Raw genomic sequence first — 20,119 nt, 5'->3', positions numbered from 1 at the left:
CGAGAATAAGTTATGAACTATGACATCAACTGGGAGAGTTTTTGGTCATAGCTTGGGTCTCCGCCTGCAACACCCGCCCAAATGAGGCGATTGGTTCTCTGCTTTAAGGAGACACCCTGCTGAGTTCCTAGAAAAAGCTGAGCTAAGCTGAGTTGAAAGAAGTTGAAGATTCTCCCTTTTAACATAGGAACTATCTTTGGGAGATAAAGCATCCTTTTGGCTCATGAAACCTGATCTGCTTAAACCAGGACGTTTGGCAAGTACTTTATCTCCCTAAATTTCTTTCTGTTATTTCTTTGCTGTGTTATTGCTCTCTGCCTATTTATATATATATATTGGCTACATCTTTTTCTGTAAATATTTTTATTGCACCCTTTTGACCTTTTAGTAATAAATCTTACTTTCTGAAAGTGTTGAACTGTTTCTAAAGCTCTTTAATGCAAACTAAGAATCCCTGCCTCTGAAGAGCGTTACTGTGTGTGTGTTTTAAACTTCAGTGTATCTATGGCTGCGGTGACAGTGGTGTACCGACGCTTATGCAAACATCATAGTGTTATTGCTGATATTGCCGAGTTTCCTCTTTCTCTGTACAAAAAGGAAGTGGCGGCAGTGTGAAGGGTTAATTGCGTAATTAACCTGACCCAGTAACAATCGCTCTCAGGCTGCAGGTACACAGGTTGTGGTCCATTAGCTGGAAAATCTATGTGCAGGGTGCAGCTGGGCGTGGCATTGTTACACATCTGACAGCGTGGTTTTAGATTGGCTAGTCCTTCAGTCACGAGTTTGGTGAGAAGGGCTGGGGTCTGACGCCGCAATCGTCACATCTGTGACCTCGAATTGGATGCAGTATGTGAAGTCACAATTATGCATGTACTGCTGAGTTATTGATGTTTTATCACTCAGTAGAAACTTCATTATTAACAATAGTGAAACAGAAAAAGTGCATGTTGTCTTCATTTTCTAATTCCAGCGGAAAAGTGATATCTGAAGCCTGGTTGGTCATTCTAGTCCATGCAGATATTGCCTATAATGACCAACTAACTCAAAGAAGAAGGAAACCTGTCCCTAAGCCGCACAGAACAGGAAATTCTTTAGAGAATAGAAAAAGAGCATAGAACAAGTAACGTCAATTCATGAGCTGCAATGAAGAATAAATGGCACTAGTCAGGAAACTTTGAAATATTCTTCAAACAAACCTTTTTTGAATGAAACATGGAGCCTGCCATTGCTAACCTCACCTTTAAAATAGTAGTTGTCTAGTTCTTGTGTTTACCTTGTTGCTTCTCTTATGTTACTTGTTAAACCAAGTCATTATAACAGGCAGGCAACTGGCATTTTCAAGATGAAGTCAGCAATAAGCCCTGTATTTCTGTCACAACAAGCTTACTTTATATCAAAAACTCCACTTTGATCACTTTTTTTATTGAGTAATATGAAATCCCATTGCAGGCTCCTTCAGTGGGCATTTCACAGTGCATTCTGTGTGGACTGCATCGCGTAGCACAGTGGCTAAATGGTTAGCACTTCCGCCTGGCAGTACTAGGGTCATTGGTTCGAATCCCAACCACGGCACCACCTGCCTGGATTTGCATGTTCTCCCAGTGCCTGCGTGGGTTTCCTCCAGGTACTCCGTTTTCCTCCCACACTCCAAAGACATGCTGGTAGGTGAATTGACTGTCTAAATTGACCCTAGTATGTGTATGTATGAATGTGAGTTAGGGACCTTAGATTGTACGCCCCTTGAGGGTTAGGGACTGATGTGAATGTACAATGTATATGTAAAGCGCTGTGTTAATTGACGGCGCTATATAAGCACCTGAAATAAATAAAATAAATAAATGTGAAATGATTCTGTGCTGTGCCACCTCTTCCTCCTGAGAAGTTCTATGTGTGTTGTATGGAAGGTTGACATTTCGGTAGGCTTGCTTTTTAGTCAAACTCTAAAGAGTACCGGAGAATAGAGGAAAGCATAGGGGTCAGGTTTACACCATTGCACTTCTGTAACACGTGTTGTAGTGCAAACCTTGAGATCCCTTTTCAACAAATGTGTACTGCGGTGCACAGCGTTACAAGTATATTAATGCCTACTTTTTGATGCATTTGGCAGCCAGTTCAAATTAATGGGCTGCCTTAACACAACGTGTGTCAATGGGCCGCAACAGTGTGAACCCAGCCAGAGATTGAATGAGCAGGGTAGCCAGTTCCAAAAAATGAATGCCAAGAGGATATTTATTATTATTATACAGTATTTATAAAGTGCAAATGGTTCGCTCAGCGCTGTGGATATTTGGAGCCACTCGGCAGGTGAGAAGTTGACACATGAAATTTTAATGTTTCTCTGCAGTGAACTAGAAAATCATAGTTTTGTTCTTCCTTAACATCCAAGTTATTATTTATGTTAGTGCCTCCTCCTTGCTTTTTTTTTTTCTCACTAATTAAATTGGACTTCATACTGGAATTCCATGACTCCTTCCACTCCCTTCTTCCAGTCTGTAGTGTGTTGGTTGTAGTTGTATATCCTTCCAGCCCACACATAGCTACAAGTGCCAAGTGTGCTTTTTATAAACCTGTCAGATAATGAGCAACTCCTGAGCTGGACACTTCTGAGGGTCCGGATATGAGATCTGAAGTTTGGTGCTAGGCTCTACTGAACACGGACTGGTTTTTGTTTTGTTTTTTTTCAAATTTGGAGGTTTAAAGGAAAACTCCCATGTTTAACCTTGTTTTTACATTTTCTTTCCTACAATTTTGCAATTGCATTTTAATAGATAGATATATTTTCCTTGTTCTTTTCTTATATGATGCATCACAGCCTGTGCTCCTTCTAACATTCTCGTTGTATTCAAACCTAATAAGTCCCATAATACTTTGTTATGGTAACTGTCAAGAGTGCACATTTGATAGAACCGTAAAAAGGAAACCGGGAAGTGTGGTTACATGGTTTTTCAGGGTATAGACCAAAAACATTGGTGGTTGAAAGCTTGGACAAATGTACATAATTATTATATTGGTAGAAATGATATTGTACAACACCCAGAACTCTGAACGCCATTTCCTCATATGCTACTTTTGGCAGCATGTACACCAACTATTTCCATCACATAAGGGTCAAAAAGCTAGCTCGTATACTGGACAAAACCTTAGATATTCTTTTGAGGACACGTTCACACTATTGCAGGTCTACAAGACAGAATGCACTATCACTAGCTGTGGGTTGCAGTACCATTTATACGGAATGTCATCACAATACTCTTACACACCCGTGCTCTGGTATCCCGCTCTGTTAAAAAAAAACAATCAAAAAACAACTGTTTTTCCTTGTGTTAAAGCTGAACTTTAACAATTTGATAACAAATACTGTTCTTTAGCAAGGAACGTACATTCCACGTTAATAATTATGTTGCCAAAATGAGTGTGTGCTGTAAATTGTCTCCAGCATTGTTCCTCTTTCTTCTTGCCAGGGATCGCCATTTTGCTGAAGCCCAGAGCACCTGAACAGCAGTAAATCTTTAGACTGTCAGCAGATCAGCCTCTACATTTTTGGAACAGTCCATAAAAATGAAGAGCAACTGAGCATGTGCAGAGCAGGGTGAGACAGCGTATTGTTATTATACAGGATTTATATAGCTCCAACCAGTGGCGGACTGAGAACTCATGGGGCCCCCGGGCAATAGGGGATCATGGGGCCCCTGTGTCCTTGCCCAAACTCAAAAAAGGCTATGAAAAAGGTACCAGGGGCATCTCATGGGGCCCCCTACTGACCCCGGGCCCTCGGGCAGTGCCCGAGTTTCCAAATGGTCAGTCTGCCCCTGGCTCCAACAGTTTGCGCAGCGCTTTACAAAATGAAGGTAGACATTACAGTTACAATACAATTTGGTACAAGAGGAAACAGAGGGCCCTGTATTATTGAATTTTGAATACTATATGCACTTTGTTTGGTTTTTTTTGTTCTTTTTTTTTAGGGCTAGTTCACACTAGATGCAGTCCAGTGCGTTTTTTTTTTTTTTTTTTTTTGCATCAAAAAAATGAATGCACAGTGTTTTCCATGTATTCCAAGGGCAATAGTTTACACCAGTGCAGAAAAAAAGTAGAACATACTTTATTTTTTTCTGCCCAGAACTGTTGTGGAACATAGCAAACTTCATCAAAACTGCACTGGAACTCCGTGTGGTGTGAACTGTAAGCAAAAACATATCCGGAATGCATCCGGAGTGCATTTTTGTGATGTGAACTGCTTCTTAAAGTTTTACATAACTGTATCTGCAAATTGGGCCAGCGGAAGTGATCTAGCAGGACTTAAAGTGGTTATAAAGGCTCATGGTTTTTTTTTTACCTTCATGCATTCTATGCATGAAGATAAAAAACCTTCTCTGTGCAGCATCCCCCCCAGCCCCCCCTAATACTCACCTAAGGACGCTCTTGATCTAGCGATGTGCACTGGAGTCTGGGCTATCCCAGGACTCCCTCTCCTCACTGGCTGAGACGGGGGGCGGCATTGGCTCCTGCTGCTGTCAATCATAGCCAGCTTGCTGTGTGGGCACCTGACAGGAGGGAAGGACCAGGAGCGCTGGCGGGGGACCCGTGAAGATCTCTGGCCTCCTGTCACAATGGAGGGGAGGAGGGGGGCTGCATGAGTGGGAATATGTTACATGTTCCACCCAAAAAAATGGTTGGAACATGTAACATGTTCCCAAAGGTGAACTTCTCCTTTAACACAACGCATCATAACTCACGTGTGTTAATGCAGCACAAAGTGTTATGGAGCCCAAAGGTAAGGACAAAATGCTGTATATTTTGAAAAACTGGTAAACACAGCTGCCAAATTGCATTACATTGGGCTTCATTTCATGGAGTCAGATAGTGAAGAAAATAAATGCAAACCTAGAGGCTGTGTTTAGTGTTGTGCTGGTGTAGCCATCATATTGCCGATTTCTGTGGATGTGAACATCCCATTCTAACGGATTGCTTCTTCCCAGATAAGCTGGCTAATAAAGCCCTGTGTTAGGTCATTCATATATATGGCCGATTTTTCCAAAAATTCCAATACAATGTGAGTCGTGCGTACAATAATTAGCCAGTGTAATAGCAGAAGTGCTTAGTATTGCTTGCACAAATTATCCAGCAATTGGGGAAGGCACCTGCGACTTGCAAGCCTTGTTTCCATTTTTCCAAATAAGTGGCAGTGTTCATTTCACCGAGTTCTCTTTTGCTTTAACCAGGGAGAAAAATTATTGGAAGTTCTGTAGTTGAAACCATTCCCAGATCTTTCATCTCCTGTCTGGCCCTGTTCACGCTTATCTGTTTTTCTGCCTGAAAAATACATTTCAGAAGAATCCCCATTCATTACTGTATGCATATAGCTTTTCAAGGTCCAATAATGGTAGATCTGCATATAGATGGCCAAACTTGTAGCTTTTATATGTCTTCATTTTTTATATAGCCAGACAAGAATTGGGGGGGGTCACATTTTGAAATTTGAAGCTTTAGGATAGCAGACTTTTTTGGTAACAAAAAGTATATTGTTTTATAGACATTTATACAACAGAATGAGTAAAGCGAGAGCTAAAGAGGAAGAGGAGGATCTGGTTCTAAGAAGGGACAGTCGGAAGTTGTATGTATAGGCTAGATCCATATTTTTTATCTCATACTTCTGCTCTGTGTTGTGAATTTCAAAATATATGTTGGCAGATTGTATATAGCCCAATTCCAGAAATATAAGAAAAACTACCCTTGCAGCTGACCCCCTATCAACTCCCCCCCCCCCCCCCAATACAATCAGTAATTCAAAGTCTCTTCTCTTCTATATAATACTCTGGGCCATGGTCGCATTACTATGCTATCAAAGCCAATATCATTGTACGTGAGGTTGGCAAGAGACTGCCTACAAACCAGAGCAGTGTAGGGTGAGGGAAAGGTAAGTATTACATCTTAATCTTCATTTAACAATCATGTAGCCCTGGTGGTGGTGGGGGCATACCCATGCCAACTGCAAGGGTAGTGTTTGTTGGAATTCCTGGAGTTGAGGTTTAAAGCCGTTCGGAAGGCTGAGGACTTTTTACCTTCATGCATTCTATGCGTGAAGATGAAAAACCTTCAGTGTGCAGCTTCCCCTCCAGCTTCCCCTAATGCTAACCCAAGCCCAATCCCGTTCCAGCATTGTGCACAAAGGCTTGAGCTTGGGACCGAGGTGCACTCAGTGTATCATATAGAGGCAGCTCAGAAATGAGTGCGACCAAGTGCTCCCAAAGCAAGCAGTTTGCTCTGGGGGCACTCAGCGGGGGAGGGGCCAGGAGTGCTGGCAGGGGACCAGAGAAGAGGAGGTAAGTGGCTGCTCTGTGCTAAACCACTGCACAGAGCAGGTAAGTATAACATGCAAGTTCTTTAAAAAAAACAAACAAACAATTGGTATCGCTTTAAGGACTTATTCAGATGGCTGATAGGGGCTGTACACTGGCAATATCCTCATAGTTCTGTGGGGGGCCACTCATCTGTCCCTAATCGCATGTAACCCCTCAATGTGTGAGTACATGTGAACAGCTGCAATGCCTGTCAGCCTGTCATTGATTTATACAGGCTATTGGTTGCTGTTGATCACAAACAGCTGTGCTATCTACCACAGAAATACACTGATTCTGGTGGCATACGGCCCATCAGCCACCTCAATTTATTTATTTATTTCAGGTACTTATATAGCACCATCAATTTACACAGCACTTTACATATATATTGTACATTCACATCAGTCCCTAACCCTCAAGGGACACACAATCTAAGGTCCCTAACTCACATTCATAAATACACATACTAGGGCCAATTTTAGACAGGATCCAATTAACCTACCAGCATGTCTTTGGAGTGTGGGAGGAAACCGGAGTACCTGGAGGAAACCCATGCAGGCACAGGGAGAACATGCAAACCCCAGGCAGGTGGTGCCATGGCTGGGATTCGAACCAACGACCCAAGTACAGCCAGGCGGAAGTGCTAGCCATTTAGCCACTGTGCTGGCCACATGAACCCTAAAGTGTATCTAAACTGAAAAACAAGAATTTATTTTATAGAACCTCATGAGTCTTTTTTTAAGACAGCGGCTTACTAACCATGTAGATGTGGTGGCTGCATTATTTGTCACCAAAAAAAAAATTTTTTCAACAAGTACAGAAAATACTTGTTGATCTTGCCAGAAATACAGTGTCCTCATCAGTTCTTGTGAGCTTTAAAGAAAGCACAAGGAACCTTCTCTTTATTGTGTAAACTACTAATCTCATCAACCCACCATGTAGTGGAGATGAACAAAGGCAGGCAAGATTGAAGTCCAGTCTGGGTGACAACCGTGGCGATCCCTATAGATACAAAAGAGAAATGAGTGTAGATATAATAGAAAAGGATGCATGATATTTGCAAGACCACCAGATGACAATAAAGAGAAAAAAGCCTGAAAAAGAAAACTAATGAAGCCAGTCTAAGGACTGGTAACCAGCAATATATTACTTTGTTTTTTTTGGGGGGTTTGGATATGCTTTGAATCCCAAACACCACATTTGAAGATTGTTTGTGCTGTACAAATCAATAAAAATGTTATACCGGTAATGCTTATAAAAGTATTACGCAAAGTGAATATAAATACCCTTAATGTTTCTTAATATTTTGTATTTTAATCTTTAATGTATTTAATGACACATTAAAAATTGATTCCACAGAGCCAGTTCCTCCATAAAATGGTTTCAATATGAGATTCATGTGTTTAAGGGATATATTAGACGTGCCTGCATTTTAGGCCACATGAATAATTCATGGTGTGCAATGTGGTGAAGTGACAGCTACAGCAAGCGCTGAAGATTAGATAATAACACATCCTGGCATGACGGGTAATTACTGCCATATGTAATGATAAGCATTTACTCTGCACTTACGTTTTTAAGGACCATTTTGAAAAGTGGAGCAGACAATGGGAATTTGTAATGTAAATTTGGTGTTAACCAGAAGATGTTCCATTTAGGACAAGTTAGAAAATATTACTTAATGTGAATAGTTACTTTAATGATTTTAATTGCTCTCTTTATTTCTTTATTAGTCTGCGTTGTACAAATCAGGCCGTTGTTTATTGCATGAAGATCTTTGTGTCTTTGCTGCTAGCTGTGATTATAGATGCACGTAGTTTTGCGTACATCCCGCCTGCACAATATGTAGGAGATGATTGTGTTTTATCCAAAGCTTCTATTTTCTGCTAATGGGAAGTATGCATATTTAAAGTTTGGCAATGCTGTGCAAATTGTAGTGATTGTATGATATGACCCAGTAGGATTGAGCTTAAAAGTTGAACTCGCACAAAAACTTTTTCATTGAAATATATTTCTTAAAAGCCACAAAGGTTAAAAATCAACTGTGTGCATCAAATGCCTTTGCAAACCTATATACGACTTCATCACTGTGCTGTACATAGAGGGCAGAGCTGTGGGAGGGACTTAACAGACTCCACCCACTTTAGGCTGCCTGCAGAAAACTAGGAGGGGGCGGAGACAAGACTAGTCACCTTGCACAAGGAGAGAGAGCAGCAGTGACTGGTCTTTATAACAGGAAGCTCCTGTGCAGAGGCAAAGTTTTGTTCAGCTTTAAGAATACAGGGCTTTTGGAAGATTCTGAGTGCGTTGCGGGCATTTATATGTTGTTTTTACCCAATAATTATTAAAACTGAACTTTAGCTATGCTTAAAAACATTGCAGTGAGGCACCCCCCCCCCCTCGCAAGGTGTTTGATTGATTATAAATAAATTGCACTTCCTCTATTCCTCATTCATGCAGGCTTCCTTCTCTCCATGCAGTGGCACCCCAAGGCAGCTCCCTTTCACTGCTGGACTGGTGGCAGCCCTTTACCATCATCATATTACAACTTAGAAATGCAAATCTGCTTTGTAGGTGAGGACATTGTGGACATCCCACATTTCAAAAGTGTTGAAAAGCTGAGAAGAGTGACAGCTGCTGGGAAGCAAGCAATAAGGCATTTTACCACCTTCATCACCCCATACATGAAATCCGAATTTAAATTCCAAGTGCAAGTTGAATTTTTAAGTACACCCGGATATGGTTTCAACAATAACCAATGATTCCATTTAAAGTATAACTAAAGGCAAATGTTTTCTTTCATTTTGGATACAGTGGAGAGGGGTTAGATCATCTGTCAGGTTTTTATTGCTGTCTGTGCCATCATTAGGAAGATTCGCCCTTTGTTTGTCAGGTTTACTGTTATCGCAGAGATAGGAGAAAAAAAATCACAAACTTTGGGTTGTTACCAGAACAGGAGTAGAGGGGAAATCTTCCAGTGGGAACCCAAGTTTTGGTGACCCTGGTGACAACCAGGGATTCTCACTTTGGATTCGGACTGTTTTGGCTATAGGGCAGTAAATGAAAGAGGTTGTAACGGATAATTTTTTTTAACTTTAAGTGTTACTAAACCTACAACAGTAAAATCAGTCTGTATATGCAGTAAATCATGCTTGTTATACTCACTGTGTTAATCCTCCGCATTGTGTAAAAGGATGTTTGATCCTGTCTTCTCTGATCCTCCCCTTCCTCCACAGTCTCCAATCCATCTGCTGATAGTACAGAGCCCATGTTCAGTTCAGTGTGTATTGCTGGAGAGTTTGTTTTTGTTTTGGGGAGGGTGCATGTGATCAGCACAGGGCCAATCATCACTCCGAGAGAGAGAGTCAGGAATCATGCAATCTCAGAGGATAGTTGGAGGAGAATGAAAACTCCTCCTACAAGCTTTAACCAGGGCTTAGCCGGACACTGATAGAAGTCACAAGACTCATATATACTGCTGATGAGAAAAGGTATTTAGCAATTTATATTTACTAAAATAATTGCATTTCCATGTACTGTGGAAGACCAGATATCGTGAATGCAGAGTCATGGGTTTAGTAACACTTTAAATAATAAACATGTTATACTTACCTGCTCTGTGAAGTGGTATTGTACAGAGCGGCCTGGAACCTCTTCTTCTGGGGTCCCCCACTGGTGATCTTGGCTTCTCCTCCTCTGTGTCTGCCCCATAGCAAGCCGCTTGCTATGAGGGCAGACATGGGCTCGCTCGCAAAATGGGCTGTGTGTGCCCATAGAAAAACACAGCGTGGTTTGGCCCCGCCCCAACTCTCTGCTCACAGTATTTGATTGACAGCAGCAGGAGCCAATAGCTCCCATTGCTGCCTCTGTGTCTTGTAAATGCGGGAGGGAGGAGAGAGCTGCTACAGACAGGCACAGCGCTGGATCAAGTATGTATTTAGGAGGCTGAGGGGGCAATTCTGCTATTGAAACATTTTTTACCATAGTGCTGGGAATGCATTAAAATTTAACTCTTATCTTTTGTTTCAGTTTACATACATCATACAGCACTGTGTTGTAGTCTGAGGCAAGACCTTCCTGTCACAGACCTGGAACACAATAGTCTGCGGGGGGTGGCGCTCAGCCATTCAGAGAATGCAATGTATTCTATCAGTGAATACAATGAATACAAAGCTTCCTCTGGCTAAGTCAGAGAGGTGGGCTGATGATGTCACAACCTTTGACTCAGCCAATCAGTGGACGCTTTGTATTCACTGGAAGAATATATCGCATTTTTTGAGTGGCTGGACTCCGCTCCAGCAGAATCTATGGTGTTACAGGTCTGAGACAGGACGGTCTCAGCTCGGACCGGAGCAAAGTGCTGTATACTGTATATAGCCTCCGCTACATTTATTCAGCACATGCAGCGGCCTCAGATGTTAGTGAGGGACAGAGTTCGTTTGGGCCAAACAAATTATATAAAGTGGTACAAAAGATGGAGTTTAAAACCACTTTAAACCGGAACTTCACCAAAAAGGGAAGTTCCACTTTTCCTCCTCCTCCCCTCTCCTCTTCTATGTTTGGAAAATATACCAGGGAGGGGAACTCGTACCTAGTTTTGGCAGGTACACTCTCCCACTTCTCAGATCCCTATGCCAGGGGTGCTCAACCTTTTAAAGAGCGAGGGCCACTTAAGTGATTTGGTAACTGGTCGTGGGCCACAATGAAATGAAATGGTTCCTGTAGAATATTTTATTTTGTGACTTGCATAACAAACATTTTCCTTCTGCAGCCATTGAATTCCATCAGGAGCAAGAGGAGGAGAAGTCGGCTTTCGGAGGTTGCTGGAGGAAAATGGGAAGGATTGGTTCCTGCACCCCCCTCCCGGTCCCTGTTTAAGTGTTAAACAATGTGACAGGAAGGCCGTACGGGCCCCCTGGAGCATGGGGTGGGGTCACCACTGCAACCCCCGATGCTACACCAGTGGCTAAGGGGGTGGTTTAAAAACACATCTCAACTATGGGGTTCTACTGCCCCCACAATACAAACAAGTGCTTACTGTCCTGAGCCCGTATAAGGCTGCTTTCACACTGATGCTCTGCAGTTTACCCGCACCACGGGCTCAGCGCAGCGTACATGCAGCTTTCCTGCAGGTTAGCTGAAACTTGTCAATGACATCTATTGCATCTTGCTGGTGTGGTGCACTTTCTGAAAGCGCACCAAAACTCCTGCATTTAAGAGTTTTGATGCACTTTCAGAAATTCATCAAATCCACAGGATATAATATAGTGTAAATAGTGTGCTTCCCTGGTTTGAGCTCGAGGACCACATCAGAGGGCTCCGAGGGCCACAGAAATGTTTGCCTTTAGTTCTACTTTAATGAAAACAGTGTTTGCAAGGTCAGAACTTATATGATATCAAAAGGAGCTTCAGGTCCATTGGCCAGCCCAATGATGATCTTCACAATTGTAAAGCTCACTCCACCCAGGTGGGTATTGTTAACATTCTAAAAAAATATATCTATCTTTATATAACCCTAAATTGTTCATCTGCTGGAGAACTAGTAGTCTTCCATGGTTTCCCAGCATCGGGTATCCTTTTTCAAAAGCTTTTTCACATGTACAGAAGACAAACTATTGTAACAGGATTATCTTTTGGTGGCTAATTAGGAGTATTTGAATTTATACAGATTTTCATAGCTGGAAGCTCCTTCAGTTATATTGACATAAAAAGATTCAGGTCTTGTGCATGTAGAAGGAACTTTAGAGCTCTGACAGTTCCTACCTTTTCAATATGCACTCACCAGCCACTTTATTAAGTACACCTAGAGCAGTCAGATCGGTGCTGTTCTGACTTGGTCAGTGCCGCACCAATTTCTAAAGTAGTACATATACTAATTTTGGTGCGATTTGCATAGACATCTGTGTCAGGTGTCTTGCAGATCGCACCTGAAATCGGCAAGTCACCCGACTTTGAAATCGTGCAACTTCACTGCAAGTCACACAATTTCAAAATCAGGCTTGATGTGACTGGGGGCTTGGGCATCTACACGTGGTGAAGACTGCTTGCTGAAGTTCAAATCAAGCAGAGTGGGGAAGAAAGGGGATTTAAGTGACATTGAATGTGGCATGGTTGTTGGTGCCAGATTGGCTGGTCTGAGTATTTCAAAAACTGCTGATCTACTGGGATTTTCAAGCACAGCCATCTCTAGGGTTTTCAGAGAATGGTCCGAAAAAGAGAAGAAGCTGCAGTTGTGTGGACAAAATGCCTTGTTGATGTCAGAGGAGAATGGGCAGACTGGTTCGAGATGATAGAAAGGCAACAGTAACTCATGGCAATATGGACCAAAATCTGAGGAATGTTTCCTCAACTTGTTGAATCTATGCCACGAAGAATTAAGGCAGTTATGAAGGCAAAAGGGGTGTAACTTGGCACTAGCAAGGTGTACCTTGTATTTTGTTGGCCACCAAGGCTTCATTCACTTGGTTGTAAAGAAAAAAATGTATATGCAAGTGTTTTTTAATTATAGATCCAAACGCAGCTGCATTGTTTTCAATGGAGCCATTCACACAGGTGCATAAACATGCACTGCGTTCAGATCTGTAACACAGAATCCAAAAATCTGCATCTAAGAGCATGCCATTACGTGTATAAACACATGTGTATGCGTTTGTAAGAACGTATATTAACCACTTCCCGACTGCCCTACAGCAGAAACACAGCTACAGGGCGGCACAGGTGTGCAAAATCACGTATGTATATGTGGTTTTGCATTTCCAGGTAGGGGGCATGCGTGCGCCCTACCTGCGCTGCCATTCGCGGCTGCAGCTGTCAATCACTGGGTCCCGGCTGGTGAGTACTCGCTGGTGCCCGGTGATTACTGAAGATCTCCGATGGGGAGGAGAAATGTTTTGTTTACTAATAGTTTTCCTCCCTGTCAGCTCGGGCACACTGCTTTGGATGGCTGTGCACAGCACAGTCATCCAAAGCAGTGTGCTTACAGTGAAGCACACAGACACTGCTACATAATAAAACACACCCAGCACAGTTAACCCTTTGATCGCCCCTCATGTTAACCCCTTCCTGCACAGTGCCATTAGTACAGTGTCAGTGCTTTTTTTTTAGCATTGATCACTGTATTGCTGTCACTGGGGATGTTAGTGACACCAAGTCCGTTCCCCCCCCCCCCACTGTCAGAATGTATGCCGCAGTCCCACAGTCACGACGCCATTACTACTGTAGTAAAAAAAAACCCAGTATACATACCGCCATTTGTAAATGCTATAACTTTCACATAAACCATTTAATTTACACGTATTGGGATTTTTTTTTAGCAAAGACAAGTAACAGAATACATTTTGGCCTAAATTTATAACTAAATTTGATTTTTTTACTGGACATGTTTAATAGCAAACTGTCACAAATATTGTTTTTTTTTTGTTTCTCAATTTTTTTTTATAGCGCAAAAAATAAAAAACACACAGGCGATCAAATACCACCAAAAGAAAGCTCAATTCGTGGGAAAAAAGGACATAAATTTCTTTTGGGTGCAGCGTTGCATGACCGCGCAATTGTCAGTTAAAGTAACGCAGCGCCGTAACGCAAAAAATGGCCTGGTCAGGAAGGGGGGTAAATCCGCTGGAGGGCAAGTGGTTAGGTTTAAAGGAAGGGGGAAAAATACATTATTATTATTATGTACGCATATGCATCATTACATGTTTATAGCCATTGATATGAGAGTATTTTACTGATCATTACGCTGAAACATTTCTCCTAGAAAACTCTCGTGTAATAATATCAGTAACATTTTTATGGCTTTGTGAATGATACCTAAAAGTGCAATGTATCAGAGAGACAAGGGCTCGCTCACACCAGTGGCCATGTTGTACTGCAGGTGTGCGTTGTGAAAGGAGCCATGTGCCAATGTGTTGTAATGAGGCATCGCCCTAGGTTCATCTTTATTGAAATGTCACAAATTTACATTTATTTGTCTTTCTGGAAGTTGTGATGTAGTGTAGTGCATTACAACACATTGAAAAAACGTATAGCATGTCTTACTTCGGTGTGAACTGACCTCATAGGTGTCAAGGCAAACTGCGTTGTCTACTCATTGGGCAAGACTGCTCAGCATAGCCCAGTTGTGATTAGGTCCTTAAATTGTTTAAAAAATGTGTTCTACCCACAGCAACTATATTCTGTCCAGTCATTTTCTAGTTCAGGAGGAACTGAAGAGTTATGTGGTTTCCCACATGGAAGAAAAATATATTTGAAACATATTTAAAAAATATTCTTCCCAAATCCATTGACATATATTTGAAATGCTACAATTTTGGCCATATTCAAAATATTTCAATAAATAAATACATTATACACTGCATGTTGAAATGCGTTTTTATTACTAAATATGAAAATGTTTTTAAAAATACATTTCAAATATACTGTATGTCTTTAAAAATACAAATGTACATTTTTGGAATGCATTTACAAATATATGTAAAAATATGTTAAAATTACTCTTTTATATGTTAAAAAAAATCTGAAGAATATATTAAATATATTTTTAAAAATATATTTTTTTCAATATATTCAGATTTTTTTAACATATAAATTATAACATATATTTTTACGTATATTTGTAAATGCATTCCAAAAATGTACATTTGTATTTTTAAAGACAGTATATTTGAAATGCATTTTTTAAAATATTTTTCACATATTTTGTAACAAAAACGCATTTCAACATGCAATGTGTGTATGTATATATGTGTGTGTGTGTGTGTGTGTATATATATATGTGTGTGTGCGTGCGTGCCTGCGCCCGTGTGTATGTATGTGTGTGTGTGTATATATATGTATATATATGTATGTGTGTGTGTGTGTGTGTACAGTTGTGACCAAAATTATTCAACCCCCAATGCTGTAAAGGGGTTTAGGGACTATAGTGTACATTTGGAATTGTATTCAGAATCAAATCCTACAAGGACGTTGTAACTACCCAAATGCAACTAAAATGACATCAATTGTTTATGTAATACAGTAGTAAATGGTTCTTATGTGGTTTCTTCATTGCCACAATTATTCAACCCCTTAAAGACTACCACTCTGAAGAACAGAGGTTCATACAGGTGCTTTCCATCAGGTATTGAAAACACCTGTGGATGTCACCGAGCAGCAATCAAGCATAATAAGCACCAATTAGGCAGCTTTAAAATGACTGTGATACTCAGCTCCTTCTAGACATTTACTGGTGTGGTTACAAACATGGTGAAGGCAAGAGAATGGTCCAGGAAGACAAGAGAAGAGGTGATTTCTCTTCACAGGAAGGGCAATGGCTATAAGAAGATTGCAAAGATGTTAAACATACCAAGAGACACCTTAGGAAGCATCATTCGCAAATTCAAGGCAAAGGGCACTGTTGAAACGCTACCTGGTCGTGGCAGAAAGAAGATGCTGACTTCGACTGCTGTGCGCTACCTGAAGCGTAGAGTGGAGAGAAGTCCCCGTGTGACTGCTGAGGAACTGAGAAAAGATTTGTCAGATGTGGGTACAGAAGTTTCAGCCCAGACAATAAGACGCACACTGCGTAATGAAGGCCTCCGTGCCAGAACTCCCAGGCGTACCCCCTTGCTGTCTCCAAAGAATAAGAAGAGTCGACTGCAGTATGCCAAAAGCCATGTGGACAAACCACAAAAGTTGTGGGATAGTGTTCTGTGGACTGATGAAACAAAATTAGAACTGTTTGGGCCCATGGATCAACGCTATGTTTGGAGGAGGAAGAACAAGGCCTATGATGAAAAGAACACCTTGCCTACTGTGAAGCATGGTGGAGGGTCAATCATGCTTTGGGGCTGTTTTGCTTCTGCAGGTACAGGGAAGCTTCAGCGTGTGCAAGGTACCATGAATTCTCTTCAGTACCAGGAGATATTGGATGGAAACGTGATGCAGTCCGTCACACACCTGAGGCTTGGGAGACGTTGGACCTTTCAACAGGACAATGATCCCAAGCATACCTCCAAGTCCACTAGAGCATGGTTGCAGAGGAAAGGCTGGAACATTTTGGAGTGGCCATCGCAGTCACCAGACTTAAATCCGATTGAGAACCTCTGGTGGGACTTAAAGAAAGCAGTTGCAGTGCGCAAGCCTAAGAATGTGACTGAACTGGAGGCCTTTGCCCATGAAGAATGGGCGAAGATACCCGTAGATCGCTGCAAGACACTTGTGTCAAGCTATGCTTCACGTTTAAAAGCTGTTATAACTGTAAAAGGATGCTGTACTAAGTACTAAGATTGAATGTCACTTGGGGGTTGAATAAAACTGATAATGCTGTGAGCACAGAAAAGACATTTGTGGTTATTTCATTATAACTGTTATGTTATATTTGTCTGACCTACAAGTGCCTCTTTAATGTAAATGTAAGCAAGATGACTGAATGATCAAAAGCAATGTCAAACTGGCCAAAACACTCAATTTCAGTGGGGGTTGAATAATTTTGGTCACAACTGTATATATATATATATATATATATATATATATATATATATATATATATATATATATATATATATATATTGAATATGGCCACATTTGTAGCATTTCAAATATATGGTAATATATTTGGGAAGAATATTTTAAAAATTTACTTCAAAGATATTTTTCTTCAGTATGGGTTATGTGAACCACACAAGTCCATTGTTCCATTGAGGCAGAGGGGCTGTTTGTGTGTATACTATGTGCTGTCATGATGAGTGTACTGACAGTGTCCAGTGATGCTAAACCTGTACATTTCCACCTCCCCTGCTGTGCGGAGAGCCTGATGTTGCCAGTTTTTGAACACCCTGAAGAGGGATATCCTTTTGTGCTGGGATTTTACACAAAGCTGACAGCAAGAGATGATTCAGTAGCCTGCCCCGCCCTATCCAAAGAGTTATCACCTACACAATAAATAAAAACACATAAAATGATTATCTAAAAATGCTAAGATTTGGTAGGTGATTGTGCATTTTTTTTCTGCACTGCAACGATAGATAAGACTTTAAGATCTGTGTCATTTGGTGATCCATCTGTTTTCAGAACCTGATGTGATGTACCATAAAATGTGGCATAGAAATAGTTTACTTTTCCTCCATAGTAATAGGAAACCGCCGAGGTAAAAGGACCCCACTGCATGCTGCTTGTTTTGGCTGACCTCTTACGTCACTGCAGGTGACGCATGGTGTCGGATTAAAAAACAGTGTGGCAGGGACACAGGCGCCTGATTTTTATGGGTGTTGATTGCCGAAGAGACTTTCTGAAGCTGTAAGGGCGAAAATACAATGTCTTCTATTGCAGGGACCTACTAGGTTAAAACATTTAGAGACCTGACAGGGTCTCTTTAACCCTAGATTCACACCTAAGCGTTTTGCAGAAACGCAGTACAGTCGATTTAACATGAATTCCTATGGGACATTTCAGCGTTTTCACCCGGTGCGTTTTTTGGAAAGGGTCAGGGACTTTTTTGAACGCATACAGGTGCTGCATACAGCAGACAGGAGTGTACGCAGCAATATGAAAGTATACTCTGGTACTGTCATAAGTCCATGCATGTGCACTGATGAAAAACCCCAAAACGCATGTGTGTGTGGGTTCACACAGGTACCGGCATATATCAGCATATGCACCCGCAGCACACTGATGTGCGCAGTTCCATAGGATTTAAGGGGAAATATTTTATTGCATTTTTAGTGCCCTTTACATCAGTGTATCAGTGTGAAAGGGCCCTAAGTCTAGGTTCACACCTATGCAGGTTTTGTTTGATCCCTTGCTGCAGTGCCTTTTTACTGTGCGTTTTGGCGAGGTTTTTAAAAACATTTTTTACTTTTTCTTGTTGCTAGGCAGATTTTTAACGCAAAACGCATCAAAAACGCAATACATGCAAAATTGTGTTTTTGGTTTTATAGACTGCAATGGGAACACTGCAGAAAAGCATGTATTGCGTTTTTGATGCATTTTGCGTTTAAAATCTGCCAGCAACAAGAAAAATTTTAAAAAATAACCTGCCAAAACGCACCGCAAAAAGACACTGCAGCAAGGGATCAAATGTAACCTGTATAGGTGTGAACCTAGACTTAGGGCCCTTTCACACTGATACACAGATGTAAAGGGCACTAAAAAATCAATAAAAATATTTGCCCTTAAATCCTATGGAACTGTGCACATCAGTGTGCTGCGGGTGCATATGCTGATATATGCCGATACCTGCGTGAACCCACACACACATGCGTTTTGGGGTTTTTCATCAGTGCACATGCATGAACTTATGACCGTACCAGAGTATACCTTCATACCGCTGCGTACACCTGTGGCTCCCTGTTGGGGAATTACGCCTGAACCTTACATTGCACATGTGCATTAGGCGGCCGCATGCATAAATCCTTGAACTGTATACATTCCTCTGTTTGTTTTAGCTATTTGTATCCCAGATTACAATCCACCAATATAAATACACTGCTGCTGCAATGGTTTGTTTACCAATCTCAGCTTCCAGCTGGCAGTGTGTGCTGCAGGTATTGTGCTGATGTTCACATTGAAATCCCAGCACTCGCACTTTCAGCACCTCCGAGCCCTGACAGGTACAAAGGATCCATGTGTGTCCTGCAGCATGTTGGTGGTCGCTGACTATTCTGGGGAACCTGTCTGTACTGCCTCTTCTCTGAGGCCAGTGAAGGGACACATTCAGGCAGTAGGCTGGATATACAGTCAATGCGGAGAGGCGGGGAACGTCCTGACAAGAGGATGGGGGTGGGAGGCAGCAAGCAAAGAGAGGGGAGGAGAGCAGCATATTCAAACTTGATCAGTTTAACAAGAACCCTGAGCCAAAAAGTCCTCTGCGCTGCTATCTGCGTCCGCTAATCATCTGTGCGCCAATCCGCAGCTCATACAGTGCGCCTTTACCCGGGGGGAGGTGAACCCTGCTGAACATCTGCCACCATGGCTGGAGGAAGGAGAGGTAAGAGATTCAGCATGTGCTGGGACTGGGGGGTGCGTGGACCCTGAATGGGGGTAGTGTACAGGCGGCTCTGCTTCTTCTCCTTCACATCCCCGGCCATCCCAGATACCAACAGATACTGCGGATGTTTATGTTGGAATTCTTCACACTGAGGCTTTTACACAAACTTTACCGCTTTTAGGAAAAGTGCGAGACAAAGAAAGTCTCATTCAGACAGCTGGCTTTGGAAAAAGTGACTTGGGAATGTTTGCATTTGGAGATTACATATTAGAAATTCATTTGCTGTCTCAGGTTTCCAGTCTGGATGGTGGCTCTGATGAGTGGGCTTTGGATGTAGAATATATTTAACTGTGCTTGTTTTATCGCAACCATGAAAACCGCTATGCTGAAAATCATTTTTAGCTTTGTGATGACACCTACAAGATGTATCATTTTTTTTCTGGATGGCTGGAAAAGAATGGGGTGTCCAGCAATCCCAGTGAGAGTTGGGAGGCTTGCATATCCTTTGCACTGTTGTTGAGATTCACATATCATTTGCCCTGTTGATGAGGTTACCTCTCATTTGCCCTGTTGATGAGATTCACATATTTTCCCTGTTGGTGAGATTCACATATTTTCGCTGTTGCTGAGATTCACATATCATTTGCCCTGTTGCTGAGATTCACACATCATTTGCCCTGTTGCTGAGATTCACACATCATTTGCCCTGTTGCTGAGATTCACACATCATTTGCCCTGTTGATGAGATTCACACATCATTTGCCCTGTTGCTGAGATTCCCATATCATTTGCCCTGTTGATGAGATTCCCATATCAT

The 20,119-nt window shown here is 41.7% G+C and overlaps 1 protein-coding gene across 2 annotated transcripts in view; it reads left to right on the top strand.

The window, feature by feature from the left end:
* Positions 1-20,119, top strand: part of LZTS2 (leucine zipper tumor suppressor 2) — a 213,105-nt gene that overhangs the window by 134,506 nt on the left and 58,480 nt on the right. The window contains exon 1 of one of the 2 annotated variants that reach the window (XM_089683291.1): positions 19,144-19,302. The exons of the other annotated variant lie outside the window; for it this stretch is intronic. The gene's annotated coding sequence lies outside the window, so the exon portion shown is untranslated. Of the gene's footprint in view, positions 1-19,143; positions 19,303-20,119 lie in introns of those variants that run through there. 2 annotated transcript variants of the gene reach the window in all.

The sequence above is a fragment of the Staurois parvus genome, unplaced genomic scaffold (assembly GCF_062004578.1).
Source record: "Staurois parvus isolate SC_StPar_1 unplaced genomic scaffold, SC_StPar_1.0 ptg000303l, whole genome shotgun sequence".
In the NCBI taxonomy this organism is placed as follows: Eukaryota; Metazoa; Chordata; class Amphibia; order Anura; family Ranidae; genus Staurois; species Staurois parvus.
The sequence above is the reverse complement of the archived record's forward strand: the minus strand, read 5'-3'. Positions and strand labels throughout refer to the sequence as shown.